Raw genomic sequence first — 25,342 nt, 5'->3', positions numbered from 1 at the left:
GAAGGGATCTCAGCCACAGTCTAGTCCAACTCATCCATAACATACTGAGGAGTAATCACGCAGCCTCTCAAAGGCTTTTGAAAACCCCCAAAGGGCGAACCCATCACTTCTAGAGGCAGCCCATTCAACTTTTAGATGGCTCCAATGATTAGAAGATTTTTGTAACAAGCCGACATTGCCCATTTCTCCTGGTTCTGAATTTTAGAGTCAAATAGAACAAGTCTAATTCCTTCTTCCATGTGGAAGCACTTCAAGTACTTAAAAACAGTTATTATGTCTTCCATGAATCATCTCTTCTCCAGACTAAACAAGTTCAGTTCTTTCACAACCAACTTTCATGTTCTATAGATTCAAAGCCTTCCTTCAACATCCTGGTTGCCCCCGTCTTGACACTCTTCAGCTTATCAGTGTCCTTAAACCATGGTGCTCAGAACTGGAATGCACTACCCCAGACGAGATAGGATGAGGGCAGAGTGTGATGAAATAGTCGATTCCCTGTTCCCAGACACTATGCCTCTCTTAAGATAACCTATGAACCTTCTTAGAACAACTTCCATCTGACCACACCTCTCCTATTTTGTACTTGAGAAGCTGATTTTTTTTATCCCAGTGTAAGACTTTACTCTTATTCCTATTTCATTTCATACTGTTAGATTCTAACCTGTCAAGATCCCTTTGGATCTTAACTCTGCCACTCAGCATGTTAGCTATTCTTCCCTGACTGGTGTTAGGAGAATTTGTTAAGTACACCATACGTTTTTGTTGTTCAGTCATTTTTCAGTCATGTTCCACTCTACATGACATTTGAGGTTTTCTTGGCAAAGATACTGGAGTGATTTGCCATTTTCTTTTCCAGCTCATTTTATAGATGAGGAAATTGAGGCAAACAGGGTTAAGTGATTTGCCCAGGAGCACACTGATAGTATCTGAGGCTAGATTTGAACTCACAAAGATGAAGCTTTTTGACTCCAAGCCTGGTGCTCTATCCACTGTGATACCCAGACATATGTATAGATGTGTACGTGTGTATATGTGTACACATGTATACAGTATATGTATATTTGTATGTATATGCATATATGTATACATACATATATACGTGTGTATATATGTATATAAAATACCATATATGCCTTTAAGTCATTGATAAAGATATTAAACAACATTAGCTCAAGCACAGGTCTCTGGGGGTTTTCTAATGGAGTCCTCCTACAATGTTAGCATTGAACCATTAATGACTACTTTATTGGACTAACAATCCAACTAGTTCTGAATTCATCTGATTCTATTATAGTCTAATCAATATCTCTGTCTCAACACAAAAAATAAGAAAGTTTTTTTTTCCAAAGGTTTGCTAAAATCTAAGCAAACACAACAATATCCTAATCTACTAATTTAATAATGCTGTCAAAAGAAATGAGGTTAGTCGGGAATGACCTGTTCTTTTTTAAAAGTTTCTTTTCTTTTCAGATCTGCATTGTCTTGTCTTCTATCCATCTCACCTCCCTCCTCCAACTGAGAAAGCAAGAAAAACAAACCCCCTATTTCAAGTACATATAGTCAAGACTGTGTCATACACACACACACACACACACCTTCTTGATGAAGCCATGATGGCTGGCTCTTTGTAACCGCAGATTCCTTTCCTAAGTGTTCACCAATCACCTCTTTAATGATCTATTCTAGAATTTCCCCAGGAATTGTAGTCAAGCTCAATGTTCAATATTAAGACTCTGTCCTCTTTAGATTTTTGAAAATTGGGACAACAATCACCCTTCTCCAATTCTGTCGTATATCTCCTTTTCCTCATAATTTTCACTTTCAGATCTCATCGATGGGGCTCACTAATCACATGTGCTAATTCTTTCATATCCAAGGACTGTTCCTTGCAGTTGATGTTAATTACAACTTCTAGGTTCTTGCACTTAAATTAATGACATATTTACACCAGTACCTCAAATGGCAGTGCTATATAACTCTTTCAGAAATCCTCCCACACTCTTGAAACTTTATATTCTTTTATACCTACATACCACAGCTCTATCTTACACACAGAGAACTTCTTTGGATGAATTAAAGGGCATCTTTTCACTTGCTTGACCAAGTCTCCATTTCCCATTCCTGAACAGTTTAGAATAAGTTTATCTTATCTTACTTCCCCAGCTGGGCCAGTGTGCCTCCTTTTTAATCAATACCTACAAATAAGAATTTTTTGGTTTCAGAAAAGCACTCTTATTTCCTTTCTCCACCTTCCTCTGGGGCAGTTGGGCAGTATCATGCAAAAATACATTTGGCTACCTCAAAAAGGGAAGGGTGAGGAGCAAAGCTCCCAGGTCCCCACAGGTACCAGACACTCAGACAGAAAGGGGTAGTCAAGTTCTAATGGCAAGGATTTATGACCATACACAAATACACATATTTTCTTCTCTCTACTAAGCTATACAGTCCTGGGAAACAACCTATCTTTGTATTCTTGCAATCTTGCATGTAGCAGGTTCTTAATAAATATTTGATACATTTGAGTTTATTGAACTTGAACAATATGGAGGAATTATATGTCCTGTCCTATTAAATATTTTTATATATCAGGTTTTCCAGTTTATGCTGGTACATGATCTGGGAATCATTGTCTTTTGTGGCTCTAAATAACATGTTTTCTTGAATTGAAATGAATCTGACTTGAAGATAGACTCTTCAAAAGATACTACATGAGGGGCAGCTAGATGGTGCAGTGAATAGAGCACCAGCCCTGGAGTCAGGAGGACCTGAGTTCAAATCTGGCCTCAGACACTTAACACTTACTAGGCATGTGACCTTGGGCAAGTCACTTAACCCCAATTGCCCTGCCTTCCCTCCTCAAAAAAACCCCAACCAAACAAAAGATACTGCATGAGCTGCCAGAGTGATGCCATTGAAGTTTTTGAATGGTCATGGCAAAGACTTTTCAGTGGTGCTTTGTAGCCTGACCAGAGGAAAAAAGCTTCCTTCAGGAAATTTCCCATACTTAACCTTTATTTTGTGGCCAGATATCTAGTTCCATTTCACAATTTGCTTAAGGTTGATTCCATAATGCTAGACACAATTACATAGTTTTATCTTTCAGTGATTCAAATCAATGATTCAAAATAGATCTGACAGGATCTATCAACACTGACTCAGACAAGTATTCCATGATGAAGTATTGCAGTCTTGAAATATTGGTGGTCTTCTCTAGGATGCTGAACTTGTATAATGGAGGCCAGATCCAGAGACTCTGACAGCATCAAAATGGGTCAACTTGCTGGTATCATGATGCTGTGGCCCACTGCTATAGCTGAAAATTTGGGACCCCTAAGCAAAAAATTTCTGGAAAAGGTCTTTCATATTTTGTTAATTTTTAAAAAAGGTGTTTTCAGCATAAATTCTCTATCCTCCTTCCAAAGAGGCAGTGGGAAAGGGGATATCTCTATGGTTCTGAATCTAGATTGCTTCCCATTGCTTTTTTCACTTTTCTGCAGAAAAGTATATGTGATATTTGTTGAATTCTCTCAACACCCTTGAGGAGAAACATGTAGAAACAGAAGAAAGGTAAGGGAATAATTAACCTTTATCAATCTAAGTTCAATCAATTGATCTTTAGCAAATGAGTACTTTCTACAAAAACTGAAGAGATCTTTGAAGTGGACACTGTGGTGGCCTAGTGGGAAGAATGTTGAACTTGGAGTCAAGAGAAACTTGGGTTCAAATCATGGCTCTGTTACTACCTGTATGACATTGAACAAGTCACTTAACGCCCATGGGCTTCAGTTTCCTCATTTATAATGGGAGGGAGTTGAACTAGATGACCTCTAATATTCCTTCCAACTCTAGGTCTACAATTCTATAAATCACTTAACCTCTCTGAGACTCTATTTTCTCATTTCTAAAAAAGAGATAATAAGAGCTGTAGTCCTAATGTCATAGTATGGTTATGAGGACTTAAATGAACGCTCATGTTTAACCATTGAGGATGTTGATATACATTCCTCTGATCTTGTTTAGCTCTGAGAATCTGGGTAGTGTAGAATCCTAAATTTACCTTGAGTCTTCTGTGGCTGTCAGAGAATTAGTGACCTTCTATCTTTTAATTCCTCCTTTTTCTGTGGATTAACATTGACTCTTTGTCAAGTGGCATATAGATTTGTGGATTTACCAACCAGAAATTATCTCTGAGCTTCCTCCACATAAACAAAACCTGCCTCCTCTTTTATCTTAATTATATTTCTGTTCTCCCTAGTCAGGTGACCACAGGAAAATAAGAGTTGACTCTTTTTTTTTTCAGATTGAAATAACTTTTTTAATAAACCACTTACCATGAGTTTGCCATTATTTACCAGCCAGCTTTAAATTACAACTTAAATGAAAAGCTTCATTTTACCAAGGTGAGATAGCACTATGAAAAGGAAAAGAGTCCACTGTGTCCTTGGTTAGATTTTAATTTTGGGCTTCTGCAGACATGTGTGGAAATTTTCTCTGAAGCATTTTCTGTTTCTTCCTCTGCAAATTTTTCTTGGCTTCGCCACGTAAGTATTTCTCAAGCCTCAGTCTGACATACTGCCACATAAGGCATTACACAGAATGTTTTCCTTTTGTATCTTTTGTTTAGGTACCAAGGTATTGGCCACTGCTTGTACTTGTACCAGATGACACATCCAAAAATGTCTTTTCTCCAAGCACCTGGTCTTGGCCTTTCTTGACCTATTTATCCAAAGCATCCATGGACTCTGACACCTTGTCTAATCGCTCTGGACTTGGCATTGGCAATCTCTGTCTTTTGGCTTCCTGCTCTAAGGTGAGAAGCATATTTCTTTCTTTTAGTAAGATATACCAAAGTTTATGTAAATCTCCATTACTCTTGTTACCTTAACTGTTCACAGGTCCATGCAGCACCTGATTTGACTGTTTCTTCTCCTCAGTTTTTTGGATCATCAAAAAATTCTTCTAGTTCTTTCCTTGACAAAGTAGTATGAATTAATTTATACTGGTGGAGGGGTGTGATGTTGGCTATATTCTTGTTTAACAAACTGAAAGTAAACCCCGGGCTGCAGCAGGGGTCAGCAAGGCCTTCAATGTCCTTGGAATTTTCAGGGCAGTCGCCAGGCCCTGACAAAGAGAAACTAGCCATCCCAAGGCCATGGTCATCCTCTCACCCTCATACTGTGCTTCTGATGACTATAAGAGTTGACTTTTTACAAAATAAATAGGAATGCTAACACACTGTATGCATTTTTATGGATTTATTTTTTGCAAATTAGCAAGAAAACAATAATAATAAAAACATCTATTACAGAAGTTCTTAAGCTGGCCTCCCTGATCCCAAAAGGGTCTGTGGATAGATTTCAGGGTGTCCATGAACTTGGATTTAAAAATGTCTATTTCAATGTAATGGAAATAATCCTATGTATTTAATCTATTTGTTTTATTTTATGCTTTTAAACAATATTCTGAGGAGATTGGTCTTTACCAGTCTTTACCAGAATGTCAAAATATTCTATGACATAAAAAAAGGTCAAGAATCCTTGATTTACTGAGTGACTATAAGCCCATTAAACTAGATCAAGAAAGTACCAAATAAAAGAGTGCACTATTCATTTCTCCTTCGAGTAGGCAAATGACATTACACAGGTTGAAATTTGATATGCATCCAATATGCTGAACTTCTATAGGGACCCTAGACTAGGAATTCAAAGTATAAGGAATAACCTCTTGATCAGTGGATTCAAGAGAAGATGGACACCTTTCTAGATCTGGGTTGTCCTAGCTCTGCAAAAGACATTCAAAGTTTTCTGGATGTGTTAACCCAGTATAGATTAAGCAGAGGAGACAGAATTAATGGCTAGACCACAAGACTAGAAAACAGTTTTAATGTGCCCCAAGGTCCCTGTTAGTCAGAACTTGAGCATATTCACCTCTCTTATCTTCAGATATGTCACATCAGTTCCTTTCCCTTTCCTTTCCCCAAATCTAAAAGCATATCTCCCTATTCCACACAACTAGGAAATTGGGGTGGTTGGAAAGATGGGAGTCTGGGGCGGGGTGGTGTGGAGGAGGAGGGCAGGAAAGGTTCAGAGCAGGAATTATATCTACAAATGTCAGTCATTATTATTCAAAAACCATTTAATAGATGCCTAAAAGCAAAGCACTATGCTGGGTGGCAGTGGGGGATGGGGAAGATACAAAGATAATAATGTCCCTGCCCTCATGAATTTGCAAGTAAATGTGATATATTACAGAGCATTACAAATTCATCTGAGGCCTCATCTGGCTCTTCTGATGGTCTGGAGACAGACAAGTCCTCTCAAATTGCCAGTCTTGTAAATGAGTAATGGAATGGGAACCAGAGAGGAGAGAAAAGGAAGACATATTTGGAGCATGACCAAGTCAAAAGTGTTTTATTGAAATTCAGGCTATCAGAGAAAGGGGATTGAACATGCTGATCAGAAGTATCAGTTAATTGGCCAGGCTAGACTCCAGGAACCATAGGAGATATAACAGAATTGGAAAGGAGTCTTTGGAGTTAACAACAGCATAGAAGTTCTTGTTCATAGATTTAGCACTGGGACAGTCCTTATAGATTAGATTCTATAGACCATCTCCAACATTTAACAGAGAAGTAATTTGGGGCAGTTAGGTGATGCATTAGATAGAGCTCCACACCTAGAGTCAAGGAGACCTGAATTCAAATTTGGCCTCAAACACTTACTAGCTGTGTGATCCTGAGTAAATAACTTAATCCTGTTTACTTCAGTTTCCTCACCTGTAAAATGACCACTCCAGTATCTTTGCCAAGAAAACCCCAAATGGGGTCAGAAAGAGTTGGACAAGGCTGAACAATTTATGACTTAGATGTCATACAACTAGTAAATAGCAGATCTGAAATTTTAACTATTATGTTTCCTCTTCCTCTTAAAACAAAACAAACAAATAAATAAAAAAACAATCTATAAATTTTCCCTCTTAAAGAAGGGGAACCTATTGGTAAATTGGAGGGGCAGATCTCCAATTTTTGTGACTTCTAAGTAGGTCGTGTGGTTTCTTCTACCTCTTACTTTTCACGGGTTGTAGACATTCCTTGAGTAGAATCTCCACCTGTGTTGATCCCTTTTTTTTTCCTGTATCTTATGTAATAAAAATGCACTGAGAGTAACTTTCCACATTTCAAGCAATAAGGTTCAAAGCCAAGGTCAGACCATAGATGTCAAGCTGGAAACCTCAGAGATCATCCAGTCCACCCACCCCTTGTTTTTTTTTGGATGAGGAAACTGAGGGTGAGAGAAATTAACTTGTCCAAATTCACACATGCATTAAGTGATGGAGGCTGGATTTGAATCCAATTCCATTAACTCAGAATCCAACATCCTTCCCAGTGCAATACAATGACAAATGTATTGAGAACTTTCTGTTAAGAAAATTCACAAACAGAAGATGTCATTATAAACATTTCATATAGAGGAATACCAATAGTACTTGGTATGGTGATGAACTAAAGCATATTGAGTCCTATTTAAAAACTGAATTAGAAAAGTTGGAAAATATATGGCTTGTCATCAGTCATTTTGCTGACTCTTCTAATTCTTCATAACCCATTTGGGGTTTTCTTGGCAAAGATACTGCAGTGGTTTGCCATTTCCTTCTTCAGCTCATTTGACAGATGAGGAAACTAAAGTAAACAGAATTAAGAGAATTGCCCAGGGTCACAAAGCTAGTAAGTGTCTGAGGCCGGATTTGAACTCAGGAAGAGTAGTCTCCCTGACTCCAGGCCCAGTACTTTTATCCATTGTGCCACCTAGCTGCCCCACTAGGTATCTAAAATCATCTAAAATTCCTATATTGTAAAAAAAGATTCCTACATTTGATGGGAGGTTGGATTAGATCAAAGATCATAGGCCAGCTTGAAACCCATGATGAGCCAATGAATATATATAGTCAAGATTTAGAACTAATCATCTTTAATACTTAAAGAATTTATTATTTCATCATGTGGTTATACCCTCTGTGAGTACCTTCCCTCTGCCTTAGCAGATGGTCTGTAGCAGTTGCTGTGGCCAAAAAAATTTACCAAACTACAGTCTACCTGGTGATGTCTGTCCAAACCTATCTAGGATAGTTCTCAAATAAGAAACACAGAGTCCATTGCTAAGCCCATATGCAAAGCCTTTCCATATTGGCAATATCTGCCAAGGTTTGTATTTTACTGGTATAGCCTTTTAAGAACCCAGAGTCACCTCCAAGTCACCATCAAAATAGGACTGGCATACAGAAAGAAAAACATTTGACTTAAACTTATAGAATATCTTTCCTCCAAGGAACCCAGTGAATTTTCCATGTGGTAATGTGTTTTGCCTCCCTAATGTCACTGCTAAGAAGGAGTTTTAAGGAAGGAAACCAGTATTTATTAAGTATTTACTATGTGCCAGACACTGTACCAAGAGCTTTATAAATATTATCTCATTTGATACTCACAACAACCCTGGGAGGTAGGTGCTTATTATTATCCCCATTTTATGGTTAAGAAAACTGAGGCAAAATGACTTTCCCAAGGTCATACAGCTAGTAAGTGGCTAATGCCAGATTTGAACTCAGGGCTTCCTGCCTCCAGGCCCCATATTCTATACACTGTACCACTTAGCTGCCTCAGTTATATGAGATTTTGTTATCTTATTTTACCTAGGGAGAAATGACTGGCCCAGGGTCATATAGTAAGTCAGAAATACAGACAGATTTGCAGTTGCCTGCAAGAGCACGGGCCCTGATTTGTTCATTTCATAAGGAAAAATTCATCTCTTCTTGTTCTTCTGAAAGTTACAAGTCAGTAACTTGTTTGTATTGAATCCAAAAAAGACCTGGAGCACATACAAAGAGGCTTCGAGGACAGTCTTCTCCAGTATGGTTTATAAAGGGAGAGAAAGCAGCAGATAGGGATCAGTTCAAGCTCTGAGTAACCTAGCAAGAATTACAGAAACAGCACTTGGGTAGCAAAGAAATTTTCCTCCAAAAAAGATCTTTTTTTTTAAAGATTCATTTATTTATTTTGAGTTTTCAAAATACATTTCCACAAGATTTTGAGTTACAGTTTTTCCTCCCCATCTTTCCCCTACCCCCACCCCAAAATAGCAAGCCCACTGAATGTCCCTTTTTCCAATCCGTTCTCCCCTATGTCTCAAAAGTCAAGTAATTGACTGGCAAGATGAGCAAGACCAAGAAATGTAATCAAACCACAGAGTCATTTTTGGGGGACAAAAAGGATCAAGGCATGGAGTGGGAGGAAGACAGCAAAGTCAGAACTCCTGCAACAAAAGCATCCAAGAAAAATATGAATTGGTTACAGGCCATGGAGGAGCTCAAGAAGGATTTTGAAAATCAAGTAAGTGAAGTGGAGGAAAAATTGGGAAGAGAAATGAGAATGATGCAAGAAAATCATCACCCCCTTAACTTTCTAGCAGGGCAAGATTGACCTCTATACCCCAGTGCCTGTACATATTATTTCCCAGTTGCATGTAAAAAACACATGTTTTTTAAACCTTTGGTTTTAAAACTTTGAGTTCCAGATTTTTTCCCTTCCTCCCTCCTCACCTGCCCCCACTGGGAAGACAAGCAATTCCATATAGGTTGTAAATGTGTAGTTACCCAAATCATTTCCATAGATGTCATATTGTGAAAGACCACCTATATTTCCCTCCATCCCATCCCGCCCCCCCACTTATTCCATTTTCTCCTTTAACCCTATCCCTTTTCAAAAATGTTTCCTTCTAACTACCCTCTCCCCCAATTTGCCGTCCCTTCTATCTTCCCCCCTCCTATCCCCTACCCCCCATTTTCCTATAGGGTAAGATACCTGATTGTGTGTGTATGTTACTCCCTCCTTAAACCAAATTCAATGAGAATAAGGTTGACCCATTCCCTTTCACCTTCCTGTTCTTCCCCTCCATTGTAACAGTTTTCTCTTGCCTCTTTTATGAGATAATTTACCCTAATCTATTGCTCCCTTTCTTCTTTTCCCAATAAATTCTTCTCTCACCTCTTAATTTTATTTTTTAGATATCATCCCTTCATATTCAACTCATTTTGTGTCCTCTGTTTATGTATATATGAACATACATATGCCCACACTCACATATATATTTATATACACATACACCCTCTTATACATACACATATATGTATGTATACATATACATATACATATACATATACATATATTCTCTTCAACTATCCTCATACTGAGGACAGTCTCATGAGTTAAAATTCTCATTTTTCCATGTAGGAAAGTAAATAGTTCAACTTTAATAAGTTCCTTATGATTTCTTTCTCCTGTTTACCTTCTCATGCTCCTCTTGCTTCCTGTATTTGAAAGTCAAATTTTCTGTTCAGCTCTGGTTTTTTCATCAAGAATGCTTGAAAATCCTCTATTTTATTTAATGACCATATTTTCCCCTGTAGCATTATACTCAGTTTTGCTGGGTAGGTGATTCTTGATTTTAGTCCTAGCAATTCTGGAATATCATATTCCAAGCCCTTTAATCCTTTAATGTAGAAGCTGCTAGGTCTTGTGTTATCCTGATTGTGTTTCCACAATACTCAAATTGTTTCTTCCTGATTGCTCGCAGTATTTTCTCCTTGACCTGGGAACTCTGGAATTTGGCTATAATATTCCTAGGAGTTTTCTTTGTGGGATCTTTTTCAAGAGGCAATCAAGAGAATTCTGTCAATTTCTATTTTACCCTCTGGTTCTAGAATATCAGGGCAATTTTGCTTGATAATTTCTTGAAAGACAGTGTCTAGGATCTTTTTTTGATGATGGCTTTCAGGTAGTCCAATAATTTTTAAATTATCTCTCCTGTATCTATTTTCCAGGTCAGTAGTTGTTCCAGTGAGATAGTTCACATTGCCTTCAATTTTTTCATTTGTTTGGATATGTTTTATAGTATCTTGATTTTTCATAAAGTCATTAGCTTCTAGTTGCTCCAGTCTTATTTTGAAGGAGTCATTCTCTTCAGTGAGTTTTTGAAATTCCTTTTCCATCTGGCAAATTCAGCTTTTTAAGGCATTCTTCTCCTTACTGGCTTTTTGAGCCTCTTTTGCCATTTGAGTTAGTCTATTTTTTTTTTAAAGCAATCGGGGTTAAGTAACTTGCTCAAGGTTACACAGCCAGTTATTTCTGGGTGTGGTGCTGAGTATCTGAGCCCGGATTTGATCCAAGTCATCCCGACACTGGAGCTGGTACTCTTACTCACTGAGCCACCTGGCCGCCCCTAAGCAATTGGGGTTAAGTAACTTGCTCAAGGTTACACAGCCAGGTGTTTCTGGGTGGGTGCTAAGTATCTGAGCCCAGGATTCGATCTCCAGGTCATCCCAACACTGGAGCCGGTGCTCTTACTCGCTGTGCTACCTGGCCGCCCCTGAGTTAGTCTATTTTTTAAGGTGCTATTTTCTTCAGTGTATTTTTGGGTCTCCTTTAGCAGGCTGTTGACTGGCTTTTCATAATTTTCTTGCATCATTCTCATTTCTCTCCCCTATTTTTCCTACACTTCTCTTATTTGAGTTTCAAAATCCTTCTTGAGCTCCTCCATGGCCTGTAACCAATTCATATTTTTCTTGGAAGCTTTTGGTGCAGGAGTTCTGACTTCACTGTCTTCCTCCTGCTCCATGCCTTGATCTTTTTTTGTCCCCAAAAAAGGAATCTATGGTTTGTTTACTTTTTCTGGGCTTGCTCATCTTGCCAATCAATTACTTGACTTTTGAGAGCTTTACCACAGTAGAACTCTGCTTCCAGAAAGGAGAGAGCTTTGTCCCAAATTGCTGTGGTTTTTACAGCTGCTGGAGCTACTAGTTGGGTACCCTCTCTACAGACACCACAAGCTCTGGCTCACTGGTCACAACACCACAGGACCACCACCCAAGACTGCAATCCAGATCCAAGCAGGTAAAGCAAGAGCGATTACCCTCTGAATGGTCACTTGGTCCCCTTGCAATCTGCAAGCCAGGAGCTCCTGAGACAGCCAGGCAAGGGCGGCTACACAGCTGGCCGTGCCTCTGCAGTTTATTGCCCTGGGGACAGGGGCTGGACTGTGTTCTTGGTCCCCCTGATCCCACAAAGTTCCACACTGACCTATTACTTTCTTTTTGGCATTTATGGGTTGATAATTCTGCAAACCACCACAGCTGCTGGTGATTCTCTCTCCTGAAATCTGCTTTGGGCCCCTGCTGGTTGGGGCCTTCCTGTGGCAAGAAACCACCCAGCTTATGTGGGGCTATGCTCAGCTCCCAGCCTGGCATGATAGATCCTTTCTGTTGGCCTGCTCCGCTTCTTTCAGCAGGAACTTTTTTTCTCTTTGTGGCTTCTGTAGCTCTAAAGTTTGTTTAGAGTCATTTCTTTACATGTATTGGAAGTGATTGGAGGGGAGCCCGTACCAAGTTTGTGCTTCTACTCCATCATCTTGGCTCTGCTCAAAGATCTCTTTTTATAAAGGAATTCTTGGTAGTTACTTCCATAGGGTTTTCCCTGGGCCACCAAAATTTGGCAGACACCAATAGCATCTACACTCCTTCAAGAAGATAAAAAAATCCTGAGTTTTCACCTCATGCAATCAGTAACAAGCAGTTATTAAGAGCCAGTGGTATGTCTATGCATTGGAGAAACAAAGATAAGCATGGAACAGTCCCTGCCCTCAAAGAGTTGACGTTCTATTGAATGTAATTAGCAAGAATGATTTAAGTGAAAAGCTACCCGGTGGCAGGCTTCCTCCCCTCATCTCTAGTCACAAGGGCGCTGGTGTCCCGGAGTCCTGGAGTCTCTCACCCTTCAGAGACTTATGTCCTGGAGTCTCTCCTCCCTATCTCTGCTGAATTTGTTTTTAAAAGTTGATTTGCGGATCTGTTTTGTGAAGCTCTCTCTGGGTGCCAAAATTGCTAGTTATGACTGTGATCTAAAGGGGTAAAGAGGGCAGCTAGTAGGGGCTCTCTGACTTGCTTTCATCTAGGCCGCATCACTAGCTAAGTTATTGTTAGGGATAGTGTCTGTGCTTAAAATAGCCCACAGGGCAGAGAAAGAATCCTTACTATACACATTTAGTCTTTCAGTATTTGATGACTCTTGGTTCCTGTAGAGTTAATTTCTCTAACTCTAGTTTCCCCATTTTGTTCCCTGGATTTTTCTTCTTAGGAACTCTGTTCTTGCCCTCTGCTTTCCCCTGGATGGATTGTTTTGGCATGACTCAGCTTCCCATGAAAACTGACTCAGCATGATTTGAGCTGCTCTAGCACCCACTGGCCCATAGCATCTCTCTCATGACTTTTACAATTTCTCCATCAGCAATTGAGTAACTAACCTATGGTCAATTGAAAGGTTTTGGTATAAAGCTAGCACTTCATCAAAATTCAGCATTTAACTGAGGCCCTAATGGTTTCAGAATAGAGGCAAGATAGTGTAGTCCAGTGGTGTCAAACTCAAATAGAAATGGATAGAAAACCACAAATTAACATCATTTGTTGTTTTGTGTATTTATTTTGTTAAATATTTCTCAGTAGCCTGAGAGTTTGAACCCTCTAGTGTAGTAGATAGAGCCCTATACTTAGAGTCAAGAAGTCCCGGGTTCATGTTCTCATCTTGATACTTATTAGCTAAGTAACTCTAAGTCTCTTAACTTTTGTAGGTTTCAGGCTAACACTCCTGTAATTATTTACTAAATATAGATGAACTGTGGATCTGAATTGGTAGAGTACCTACATCCACAGTTTCCAACACTGATAAAGTATTCACTTAATTGTCCCCAACTCTTGTTGGCTTGAGAAAAAACAAAGAGCTTTCTTCTATATGCTGTAACTTTAAAATTAGTTTTAGGATATCCTTCATCTCTAGAAGCCTCCAAGTCTTACAACAGCTGTTTGGGTATCATTTTCACTTAAAGCTGCCTTTATCAAGACAACATTTCTCAGTATCTATAGTATTGACTTTGGCTTGTGTGGCTATAAAGTTAACTCTGAAGATTATGTTGAGAAGGTGGAACATAAACCAAATGGTCGATAAAGAACAAAAATGTTTATGCTGTGTTTCTGTACTTAAAGTTCAATACTGAATATGCTAAAAAAAAATTTTCAAACAAAATCAAAGGACCACCCTGGCTCTCCAGAAGCTTGAGAAGCTGTCTAGTTTCTTATTCAACTTACAACTCCATACCATCTTCTGAATAAACAGCATTCTGTGGTAGACTGATTCAAAACACCATCTTTAGCAGAGTTACCCCCTTTTACGTGTCCCCTGGATTTGGGGAAGTGGTTAAGATTTGGGGTTTTGACATCCCTTCACACTGCAATAAGAGCCAAGTGACATATCAAAAAAGTAACTAGAGTAAATGCTGTTAAAAGAAAAGAAAAGAAATGCCCTGAAAAATAATAAATTAGCTATGCCGTTTCTGCTGGGATTACTACCCTTCTTGTTAGGAAAATTCATATTCTGCATTTGGTCATTAAATAAAGTTTAAAGGACACAATTCTTCCTTATCTCCAAGGCTCCTCACTTAGTTCTCCCCTCCCTGTTTTTAATTGAAAATCTTCATTAAATATCGTACATATCAGGTGGAAAACACCTATTAGTCATCTATTCCTTTGCCCTCAGGGTCAAAGGATAGCTGTTCTCTGCAATGTTCTCTGTGCTCAGAAAATTTCCCAGAGGCCAGTTCTTTGTCACATCATTATTTTCTTTTGGGAGGGGGGAGGGAATGGGGAGGGTTACAACAATATTTCACAATCTATTTAGCCTCCCCTAAGAATATTCTTCCTTCAATTAAGTTTACATTTTCCAGTCTGCATTTCACACAATTCTTTTCCTTTGTGCCTCACTAAGCATTTTCTTATTTCTTTGTTTTTTCTGTTTCTTTAATTCTTTATTTCTTCCTTCCTTTCTCCCTCTCTATTTCTCTCCTTTCTTCATTCCTTCTTTTCTCTTTCCTTCTTTCTTTCCTTCCTTCCTTCCTTTGTTTCTGTAGATGTATACTTTAGCTATTCAAATAGCACCAATGTATTTATATATGCTGAATTAGGTGTAAGTACTTCTAATATGGCTATAGTTTCTTCACAGGTCTTCCCAACTCTCCTTTCTACTCTTCCAACCCATTCTGCTGTCAGAGCTGACCTCCACAAAATCTTACTTCAACGTCCCATTAGGTTCTTAAAGGTTATGCTAATTGAGTGTAACACCAGTCAAGTTCTATCATGCTTGAAAGGTTTTAAGTCCTTGCAATGGACTGAGTCTGTAGTCCAAAGAATAGGTTGGACCCTAGGTGAAGAAAATTTTTAACCATGGGAACCTATGAAACAAAGAAAAGTCAAAAATTACTCTCAGACCTGTGTGGCCCCTTTCTGCTTGGGTACTGATGGTGGCAAAGTTACAAAAAAGGAAGGAAGGGTACTGAGAATCACATGATCTTTAAATCATATATAACCTTGGACCTAAATATTGGCACTCCAAATATGAGGTGTTTATCCACTGACCAGAAGATTGACATGCTTTTGGGAAAACAACCATATGAATATTGACATTCTTACGATAAGTGAAGCCAGAAGACCAAAGGAAGTTGGTCATTGTGCAATGGCAAAATGATACATCATTTCATGAGAAGTTTGGTCATCTTGTCTTACAGAATTCATGATGAACTTAAGCAAAAACACTATTATGAAAATAATTACAGTTGGGCACTAACATATGTTATAGAGGATAAAGGTAGAGAAATGCTACAAAGAACTTTACAAGATTCTACAGATCAGGTTGACATATACTTCTGATATTTAGTGACTCCAGTGTAAAGGTAGATTCAGGAAAGGATAGTAAAAAGCATGTTGGAAAATATGGTTCAAGTATAAGGAAAAGTATAAGGCAAAAAAGTATAAGGTCAAAGGCTAATCGAGATTCTACCTCACATCTATATACATTTCCTCAAGTAGAAAGTTATATGGTGTGAAATGGGAAGAATATTGAACAATATGACCAAAAAAATGACTATCTCAACAGACAGGAAACCATTGACTACTCAAAATTTGCTGCTGGTTTAGAGTCAGAATATTAGTTAGTCAAAGTAAAGGTCAAAGTCAACACCCCATTAGAAGGAAGAATGAAGATGGGAAAGATAATATCATATAAAATTACAATAGCTTCAACCTGATCTATTCAAACAAGCTATCAATGAAAAAAAATGGGACATGGAAAAAGACAAAGATATTGACATTAATATCACCATTTCCTGTAAACATTTAGCTGACATTAAGCAGCCACCACAAGAAGGAAGCCCAAAACACTTAGAAACTGACTTAGTAATCAAACACTTTTTTACTTTGTAAAGCAGTGACAACTGCCTACTTTAGAATATAAATTCATTTTAAAATACTACAGAAGAGGATAGCAGGAGATTTTGAAGACTACTAACTTATAAAACTACTTTTAAAAAAAGAGCAGTCAGTGAAGGTAAGAACAAATCTTCAGAAAGCTTGGAGCGAGATACAATTATTTTATTTTATTTTTTGTAAATAGTATTTATATTGTCCAATTACATGTAGAATCATTAAACATAAATTTTTTAATTTTTAATTAATTTATTTATTTTTAGTTTAGAACATTCAGTTCCACAAGCTTTTGAGTTTTAAATTTTCTCCCCCTTCTTCCCCTCCCCCCCAAGATGGCATGCAGTCTGATATAGGTTCTACATATACATCCATATCAAATATATTATCACATTAGTCATGTTGTAAAGAAGAATTATAACCAATGGAATGAATCACGAGAAAGAAGAAACAAAACAAAACAAAAAGGAGAGCAAATAGTATGCTTCTATCTTCATTCAGACTCTGTAATTCTTTATTTGATGTGGATAGCATTTTCCATCATGAGCCTTTTGGAGTTGTCTTAGAACCTAGCATTGCTGAGAAGAGCTAAGTGTATCAAAGTTAGTCATTGCACAATGTGGCTGTAACTGTGTACAATGTTTTCCTGGTTCTGCTCCCCTTACTCAGCATCATTTCATATAAGTCCTTACAGGTTTTTCTGAAGTCTGCTTGCTCTTCATTTCTTATAGTACAATAGTATTCTATTACATCCTTATACCACAACTTGTTCAGTCATTCCTCAATTGATGGGCATCCCCTCAATTTCCATCAACATGTATTTTTTGAACAAGATTTTGAGTTCCAAATTTTTTCTCCTTCCTTCCCTCCCATTCCCCCTCCACAAGATGGCATAAAATATGATACAGGTTATACATGTATAATCATATTAGACATATTTCCACATTAGTCATGTTGTGAAAGAAGAATCAGAACAAAAGGGAAAAACCATGAGAAAGAAAAAAAGAGAGAGAAAATTATATGCTTCAATTTGTATTCAGATTCCATAGTTCTTTCTCTGGATGTGGATGGCATTTTTCATTATGAGTTTTTTGGAATTATCTTAGATCATTCATTGCATTGCTGAGAAGAGCTAAGTCTATCAAAGTTGGTTACTGCACAATGTTGTTGTCACTGTGTACAATGTTCTCCTGATTCTGCTCACTTTACTCAGCATCAGTTCACTTGAGTCTTTCCAGGTTTTTGTGACATCTGCCTGCTTGTCATTTCTTATGGAAAAATAGTATTACTTTACATTCATATACCACAACTTGTTCAGCCTATTCCCCAATTGATAGGTATCCCTTCAATTTCCAATTCTTTGCCACCACAAAACGAGCTGCTATAAATGTTTTATTGTATGTAGGTCCTTTTCCCTTTTATTATCTTTTTGGGATACAGATCTAGTAGTGGTATTGCTGCATCAAAGGATATACACAGTTTGATTGCCCTTTGGGTATAGTTCCAAATTGTTCTCCAGAATGGTTGCATCAGTTCACAACTCCCCCAACAATGCATTAGTGTTCCAATTTTCCTACATCTCCAATATTTAGCATTTTATTTTTCTGTTATATTAGTCAATCTGATAGGTGTGAGGTGTGTAATGTAATGCCAAGCAAAGGCAACTTCCCAAGGTTCAAAATACCAGCATAGGTGCTCTCCATTTTATTCAGTGACAAATTAAGAACAGAGGGAATCAAAATATGACAATCATTCAAAATACAGAATTTACTAAGTGTGATTCAATAATCTCCAAGTACTACCTGATTTAATCAAGTACTACCCCACTCCAGGACTTTACATTCATTTAATCAATTACAAAGTCCCTCTTCTAAATACTACTCTACCCCTAGGATGTACATTCATTTAGTCCATCACAAAGCCCCTCTTCTCAAATGGAGATTAGTTTCCAATAATAAGTAAAGTACATTCATTTGTTTAATCACAGAGCACAAAAAGGTCAAAAGTTTCCCACCCTTGGATCACAACTGAATCTACCCCAGAGTTACAACAAGCTTAAGCACAGCACTTAATACCCAAATGGAGGTCTTTTCTTCATCTTGACAAGAGGCAAGTTCTCAGCAATCTCAGTAATCTGGGGAGACAACGCTTAGCAAGGCCACAAGATAAATTGCCAGTCTCTTCATTAATTCATCCTCTGTCTGCAGAACAGTCCTAGGACCCCTGAAAACATCAGCAAAACCCCCTTCCAGGATTTCTGTAAACATGCAACAAGAAAATCCTTCTTCAGGGCTTCTGAACCAACAGCAAGGTTCCAAGAATTCTGCAACAACAGGACTGTCCTTCACAGTGGACCGAATTCACTCTGTCTGCAGAACAGTCTCAAGAGCTCTGAACCAACAACAGCACTGTCTTTCACCAGTGGACAAATCTGGCAAAACAATATCAAAACAGACAAAGCACCAGCAAAACAGCCATGTCTCCTCAGTCTTTGGCAGCTCTGGGTGGCAGCTCTCAAAAGTCCTGGGCAATTCAAAGTGGCCCTCAGCAATCCTCTCAGTCTCTCTCTGCCTCCAAAGGTGCTGCTTCCAAAAAGTTCTTCTGCCTCTCTCTTGTGTCTCTCTAAATCTACGTCACCAGCTCCTCCCAGTTCAGTCCTCTCTTTTCACAGTCAACAAGTCCATCCCACAAGTGGGATTCACAAGCTCTGGGTTTTAACACCAAAAACCAAGCCAATACAGGGGGATCTTTATATTCCATTACTATTACAAGGTGGTACCTCAGAGTTGTTTTAATTTGCATTTCTCTAATCAATAGTGATTTAGAGCATTTTTTCATGTGACTATGGATATCTTTAATTTCTTCTGAAAATGGCCTGTTCATATTGTTTGGCCATTTTTCAATTGGGAAATAACTTATATTCTTTTAAATTTGACTCAGTTCTCTATATATTTGAGAAATGAGGTCTTTTTTAGAAACTCTGTAAAAAATGTTTCCCATCTTTTTGTTTTCCTTCTAATCTCAGCTGCATTGGTTTTGTTTGTACAAAAACTTTTAAAATTTAATGTAATCAAAATTATCCATTTTGCATTTCATAACGTTCTCTGTCTCTTGTTTGGTCATAAATTCTTCCCTAGATATGGCAGGTAAACTATTTCTTGCTCTCCTAACTTGCTTATGGTATCACCCTTACATATCACCCTAAATCATGTACCTATTTTGATTTTATCTCGGTATATGGTATAAGATGTTGGTCTATACCTAGTTTGGAGTGAAATACAATTAAACCACATCATTCCATTAGAATTTATTGATTAAACTAGCAGGAAGATAACATGAAAATGATTTAGATTTGTAAATTCAATTAATCAAGAATTCATTAAGTATATACTATTTGTAAGTCATTGGTGGTAGGCACTGGGGGCATAAAGAGCAAGACAAATAAAAATAATCCCTTCCCTTAAGAAGTATATCATCTATTGGGGGTAGAGAATATAACATATAAACAAATAAGTAAATATATGATCATCTGAGTATGAAGAAAACTAGCTTTGTTATTTGGATAGTAAATCCAGTATATTTCCAGAAGCATGCCAAAAACCTTTCAGGCATAATAGAAGCTGCCAAAACTTACACTCCGCTATCATAGCCAACAATTAGAGGGCTTGGAAGCAGAGGGATTCAAAAAGGTCTTGTGTAGGAGGTGAAACCTGAACTGAATACTGTACCACAGTGTTTGACCCATAGTAGACACCTAATAAATATACATTGACTGACTGTTAATGACTGGACCCTGAAGTAAGCTAAAGATTTCAGTAAAATAAGTGAAGAAGGAGTCTATTCCAGGTATGGGAAAGGGTTTGAGACCATTTTGCCTGAAATGCAGGATGCATGCAGAGATGTAATATGAAATTAAGTCTGGAAAGGTAGGCTTTGAGTCGGGTTGAAATGAGTTTTAAATGCCAAGCTGAAAAATTTATATTTTATCCTAAAGGCAATAAGAAGCAACAGAAGATTCTTGATCTGGGAAGTATTGTGTACATAAGGAAGACTTTTTAAATAGCTAATATTTATATAATAAAAGAGTTGATAATTATTGCCTTGAAATAAAAATATTTACCATGAGCAAAACCATATAAAGACTGGAGAACTGAAGTATGAAAAAAGGTAATTTTTATTGATGAAACTTATTTTTCATTCAAAGTCATACCAAAATTCTTGTTAGCAATCTGGCCCATTAGATCTAGGGATCTTCATCAGACTGTAAAATATCCATTTTTTTAATAAGTATTTTCTCCATTGAGGAAGTGATAAACTCCAATAAATATATTGACATATATATATGTATATATATTAAGAAGTAGAATTGCTCAGGAACTATAGAAATTCCCAGATAGAGATGGAATACTAGACTACAACCTAGTATTATACCACATGTAATGAAAGTTAAATTAATAAATTTAAGAAAAGAAGATATAAATGCTCCAATAACCTGGGAACTCACCTAATTTAAATCCTACCCTTTTCCTTCTCCTCCCATCCCGCTTAGGCTATGTGCCCCTAAAAAATGAGCCTAGGTATTTAGTCTTTCTGTTAGTTCTTTTCAATTCTAGGTGCAGAGAATTGAGTCTCTGATAATCATCATGGAGTGAGAGCTATGAAGACCTGAGAGTCTAGGAATCCAGGTGGGGTGTTACAGCCAGCCCAGAAGAAGCTGAAAGTGATGTTGCCTTTGGATGTGAACTTGATGAAACCATTGCTATGTAAGAACTGAGCTAAGTTGTAAAACTAATATCTAATATTCTCCAGAGCATGAGGTGGGAGTGATTTTGCCCCCAAGCAGTATTTATATGCTTGTTGTTAATATATCTTTGGAATAAATATCTCTTTGTAAAATCTAATCTGAGGTTGGGGTGCTAGTCATGGGGCCTTGAAAATGGGGGAATACAGTCAGTGAGGACTTAAGCAATGGCAGAGAAGAAGGACTTCCCTATCTCCTCAGGGTTCTGGAGAGGGGCAAAGGCATTCATGTCATATTAGGAAGGACACTGACAAGCTAACATGAGTCCAGAGAAGGGCAACCAGGTTGAAAGGACTGGAGATCATGACATATAAGGATTAGTTGAATAATCAGGATATTTTGCCTACTGAAAATGAAACTTGAGGGAATATAGTGGCTATCTTTAAATACATGCAGGGAAATCCTGTTTTACTTGACCCCCAAAGGGAAACCAGGAACCATGGATGGAAGTTGGCGGTGGGGGTAAAATGCAATAGGACAGGCCCTGAAAGAGTGTCTAGAGTCAACCACATTACATTTATATAATACCTTTAAGGTTTACTCATAGAAACCCTTTGAAATAGGATATTTGGGCTTGCTTTAAGCAAATGAGGATTTAATTCAACCTTAAATAAACAATTTTTTTTTAAAGCAATTGGGGTTAAGTAACTTGCTCAAGGTTACATGGCCAGTTATTTTTTTGTGTGGGTGCCAAGTATCTGAGGCCGGAACTGATCCCGGGTCTCCCATGCCGGGGCCGAGGCTCTTACTCACTGCGCCACCTGGCCACTCCTTAAATCAACAATTTAACAAGTATTTATTGACTGCCTATTAAGTGCTAGGCAATATATTGGGGACTGAGGATACAAAGACAGAATCAAAACAGTCACGCCCTCAAAGAGCTTACATTCTACTAGGAGAAAACAACATGCACACAGATAAGAAAATACAAAATAAATGCAAAGTAATTTCTGATTAAAACTCAGATGAGTTATCTCTTCTATTAGTACTATTATCACTATTTCATAGACAAAACACATTCTCACTACAACAGAACCAATGAATTATCAAATAGTCTTTTCTTTAAGACTTCTTATGAAGGGGAACGCACTTCTTAAGCTAGCCCATTCTATTTTTTCATATTTTTAATTATTAGAAGTTTTTTCTTACATCAAACCTAAATTTGCCTTTTTACATCTTCCGTTCTTGTTTCTGGTTCTCTCTTTTGGGTAGACAACAGAATAAATATAATTCCTCTTCTATAACTACTCTAGTCCTTCAGATACTTAAAGATAGCTATAATCTCCCCTCCCCTAGAGACCTCCTTTCTCCCTAATAAATATCTTCATTTCCTTCAACTGATCCCCACATGGACTCTAGTTCCTTCACTATTCTGGCTGTCCTCCTTTGGACATTTTCCAGTCATTACATAAATAGGACACTTATCTCTGTGTCACTGGGCCACAGAATATGGGAGGACTAGTACCTCTTTATTCATGGAAGCTGTACTTCTGTTAGATTGTAAGCTCCTTGAAAGCAAGGACTGTCTTTTGCCTCTTTTTGTATGCCCAGGGCTTAGCCCAGTACCTGGCACATAGTAGATTCTCTTATTTTAATGCAAGATCAGATTAGTTTGAACACCATATTGCACTCACTCTTATTGAGTGCATATAGTTTATGGTTATTCAAAGCCCCCCAGAACTTTCTTAGACAAACTATATATATTTCATCTAACCATAGCTCTTACATCGTGTACACTTGAAGTCTATTTTTGAGCCCAAATATAAAACTTTATTTATATTTATTATTATTAAATTTTACATATTATATGGAGCCTCCATTCTGTCCTATTCTTGTTTGAATCCTGACTCTTTCATCAAATGTGTTAGCCATCTCTTCAAACTTTGAATCATCTGCAAATTTGATAAGGATGTTCTCTGTGCCTGTATTCAGGCCACTGATAAAACTGCCAGACTGTAGAAGACCAAACACATATCCCTTGGACACTCTACTATAGAGCTCCTTTCAAATTGACACTGTCCCATTAGTGACTATTCTTTGAATTCATGAGTTCTAAATCTAATTTTCCTCATTTGTCTAGTGGTCCATACATAGCTCTTTATATTTTCTACAAGAATAGCATGAAGTAATGCATCAAATACTTTGCTAAAATCTAGTAAGTTCTATCAGCATGTTCTTATCTATTAGTTTAGTTCCCTTATCATAAAAGAACATAAGATTAGTTGGGCATGACCTGTACTTCATTAATCCACATTGAATTTTTGGATCAGAAGATCTAAGTCAGAATTCCAACTTTGACTGTCTGACCCTGAGCAAATAACTTAGGCCTCTAGAGTTTTTTTTTTCATGAATCCTAGATTTTACAGAGCACATTTCAAAGTTTTCAGAGGCAGGATCCCATTCACCAAAACACCAGGAATGGAAGTCAAGTTCATTGGCCTATATCCTGAATACTTTAATCTCCTTTAAAAAATAATTAGAACAACATTTGCCCTTCTCCAGTCCTGTATACCTCCCCTGAACTTTCAAATAGGGTGTATCCTGCCTCAGACACTTGACACACTTACTAGCTGTGTGACTTTGGGCAAATGCCCCAAATGCCCTCCAAAAAAAAAAAAAAGCAAATACCACTATGTAAAGCCAAGCACAAGCAGCTTTCCAGAGGACTGCTGCTGTGAACAGCTTTCAAGGTTCTGATTATACAGTATAGTAAACTCTCTATTCAGTAACAAACTAAGACAAAACATTCAAAGAAAATCAAGGTATACCATTCACAATGTTACAACTTATCACTATAATAGCCACATAGTTTTCACCAAAGTGGTCACATAATTTTAAGCAAAGTACATCCATTTAGTCAATCACAAAGTCTTTAATTCAATCACAAATTATAAAAGTCAAAGTCCTCCACCCATGGAGTGCAATTAAGTTACAATATCATCAGTCACTACTCAGCACCCTCTTAAGTGGTAGTGAAAAATACAAAGGCCATCCACCCCTAGGTCACAAGTAAGTTACAATTTCATCAGTCACTACTCAGTACTCTCTTAAGAGGTAGTGGAAAGTACAAAGGCCACCCACCCCTAAGTCACAAGTAAATTACAATTTCATCAGTCAGCATTAAATACCCAAGAGGTCTTTTCATCTTGACTCTAAGAAGTCTCTCAGCTTTCATGGTTCCTCTTCCATGGTCCCAGCTACTGCCCAAATCTAACCAACTGCCACCTGATTTCAAAGGCAGACAGCTCTCAGTTCTTTGTCCAGCTCTCTGTACAGTTTCTGTTCCATATTGAAGCTCACAGTGTCTATCTAATCCACCTCAAGTCTTTATTCAAATACCAGGAAACTGAGTCCCAGAACCAGAAAGTCAAAGTCATTATAGTAATCACAAAGTTCATACACATGGTTAATGCAGTGAACACCCACATTCCCAAGCCTTGACAACAGAACAGGTTCCCTCAAGCAGGCATCCTCCTCTGTCACTCATGGCAGCTCCTCCACCTGGTTCTTGGAAGCTCTCAGCAGAAGTTCCCAGAAGAAAAGTCTCAGCAGCAGCTCCGTTCTCAAAATCAAAATCACTTTCTGGCCTCTCCTCAGCCTCCATATGGCTTGCTCCAAGAAGTTCTGTGTCAGTTCTCAGTTCTTATTTCTCTTCTCAGTTCTTCTCAATTCTCAATTCAGTCCTCAGTCCAGCAGTAGCAGCCCAGCCTCCAGATACTCGCTGAGAGAAATTCTGGTCTCTCTCAGCTTGGGCTTTTCCTTATATAAGGTATCAGTTCCTCCCTATTTCACCCCTTCCTGTTACAATAGGAAGTTCCTCCCACTGTGAGATTCACAAGTTCTGGATAGTATTACTTGATACAATCACACTTGAAACAAGGTACTAAGTGCTTGTCAATAAAAGGGGACCTTCAAATTACATTACTATTACACACTGACAGTAGCTCAGTAGTCAGATCTCTCAGTTCTTAAAGTAACTTTAACTCATCAAGAACAGTTAAGTGTTTCATCACTGTTACCTTATTTTCCTTGGGAATCAACTCTGTATTAGGCACTTTTAATCTATCTTTTCCAATCTGAAGGTTATTCTCTCTGACTGAGAAAAAAAAAAGCAAAATAGGAATTGGATAGCTCTGCTTTCTTTCTGTCATCAGTTATTATAGTCTCATTTGCTATTAGCTTCCGTTCCTA

At 37.9% G+C, this 25,342-nt stretch overlaps 1 long non-coding RNA gene and 1 pseudogene across 1 annotated transcript in view; both read right to left on the bottom strand.

Moving 5' to 3' along the window:
• LOC138148338 (uncharacterized) overlaps positions 1-25,342 on the bottom strand; it is a 165,355-nt gene that overhangs the window by 110,960 nt on the left and 29,053 nt on the right. The window lies entirely within an intron of this gene.
• On the bottom strand, positions 4,288-5,154 carry LOC138148399 (large ribosomal subunit protein uL29m pseudogene; annotated as a pseudogene).

This window comes from Petaurus breviceps, unplaced genomic scaffold (genome assembly GCF_028583685.1).
Source record: "Petaurus breviceps papuanus isolate PSGF00001 unplaced genomic scaffold, PetGlider_PUasm1.0 90823, whole genome shotgun sequence".
Taxonomy (NCBI): Eukaryota; Metazoa; Chordata; class Mammalia; order Diprotodontia; family Petauridae; genus Petaurus; species Petaurus breviceps.
The sequence above is the reverse complement of the archived record's forward strand: the minus strand, read 5'-3'. Positions and strand labels throughout refer to the sequence as shown.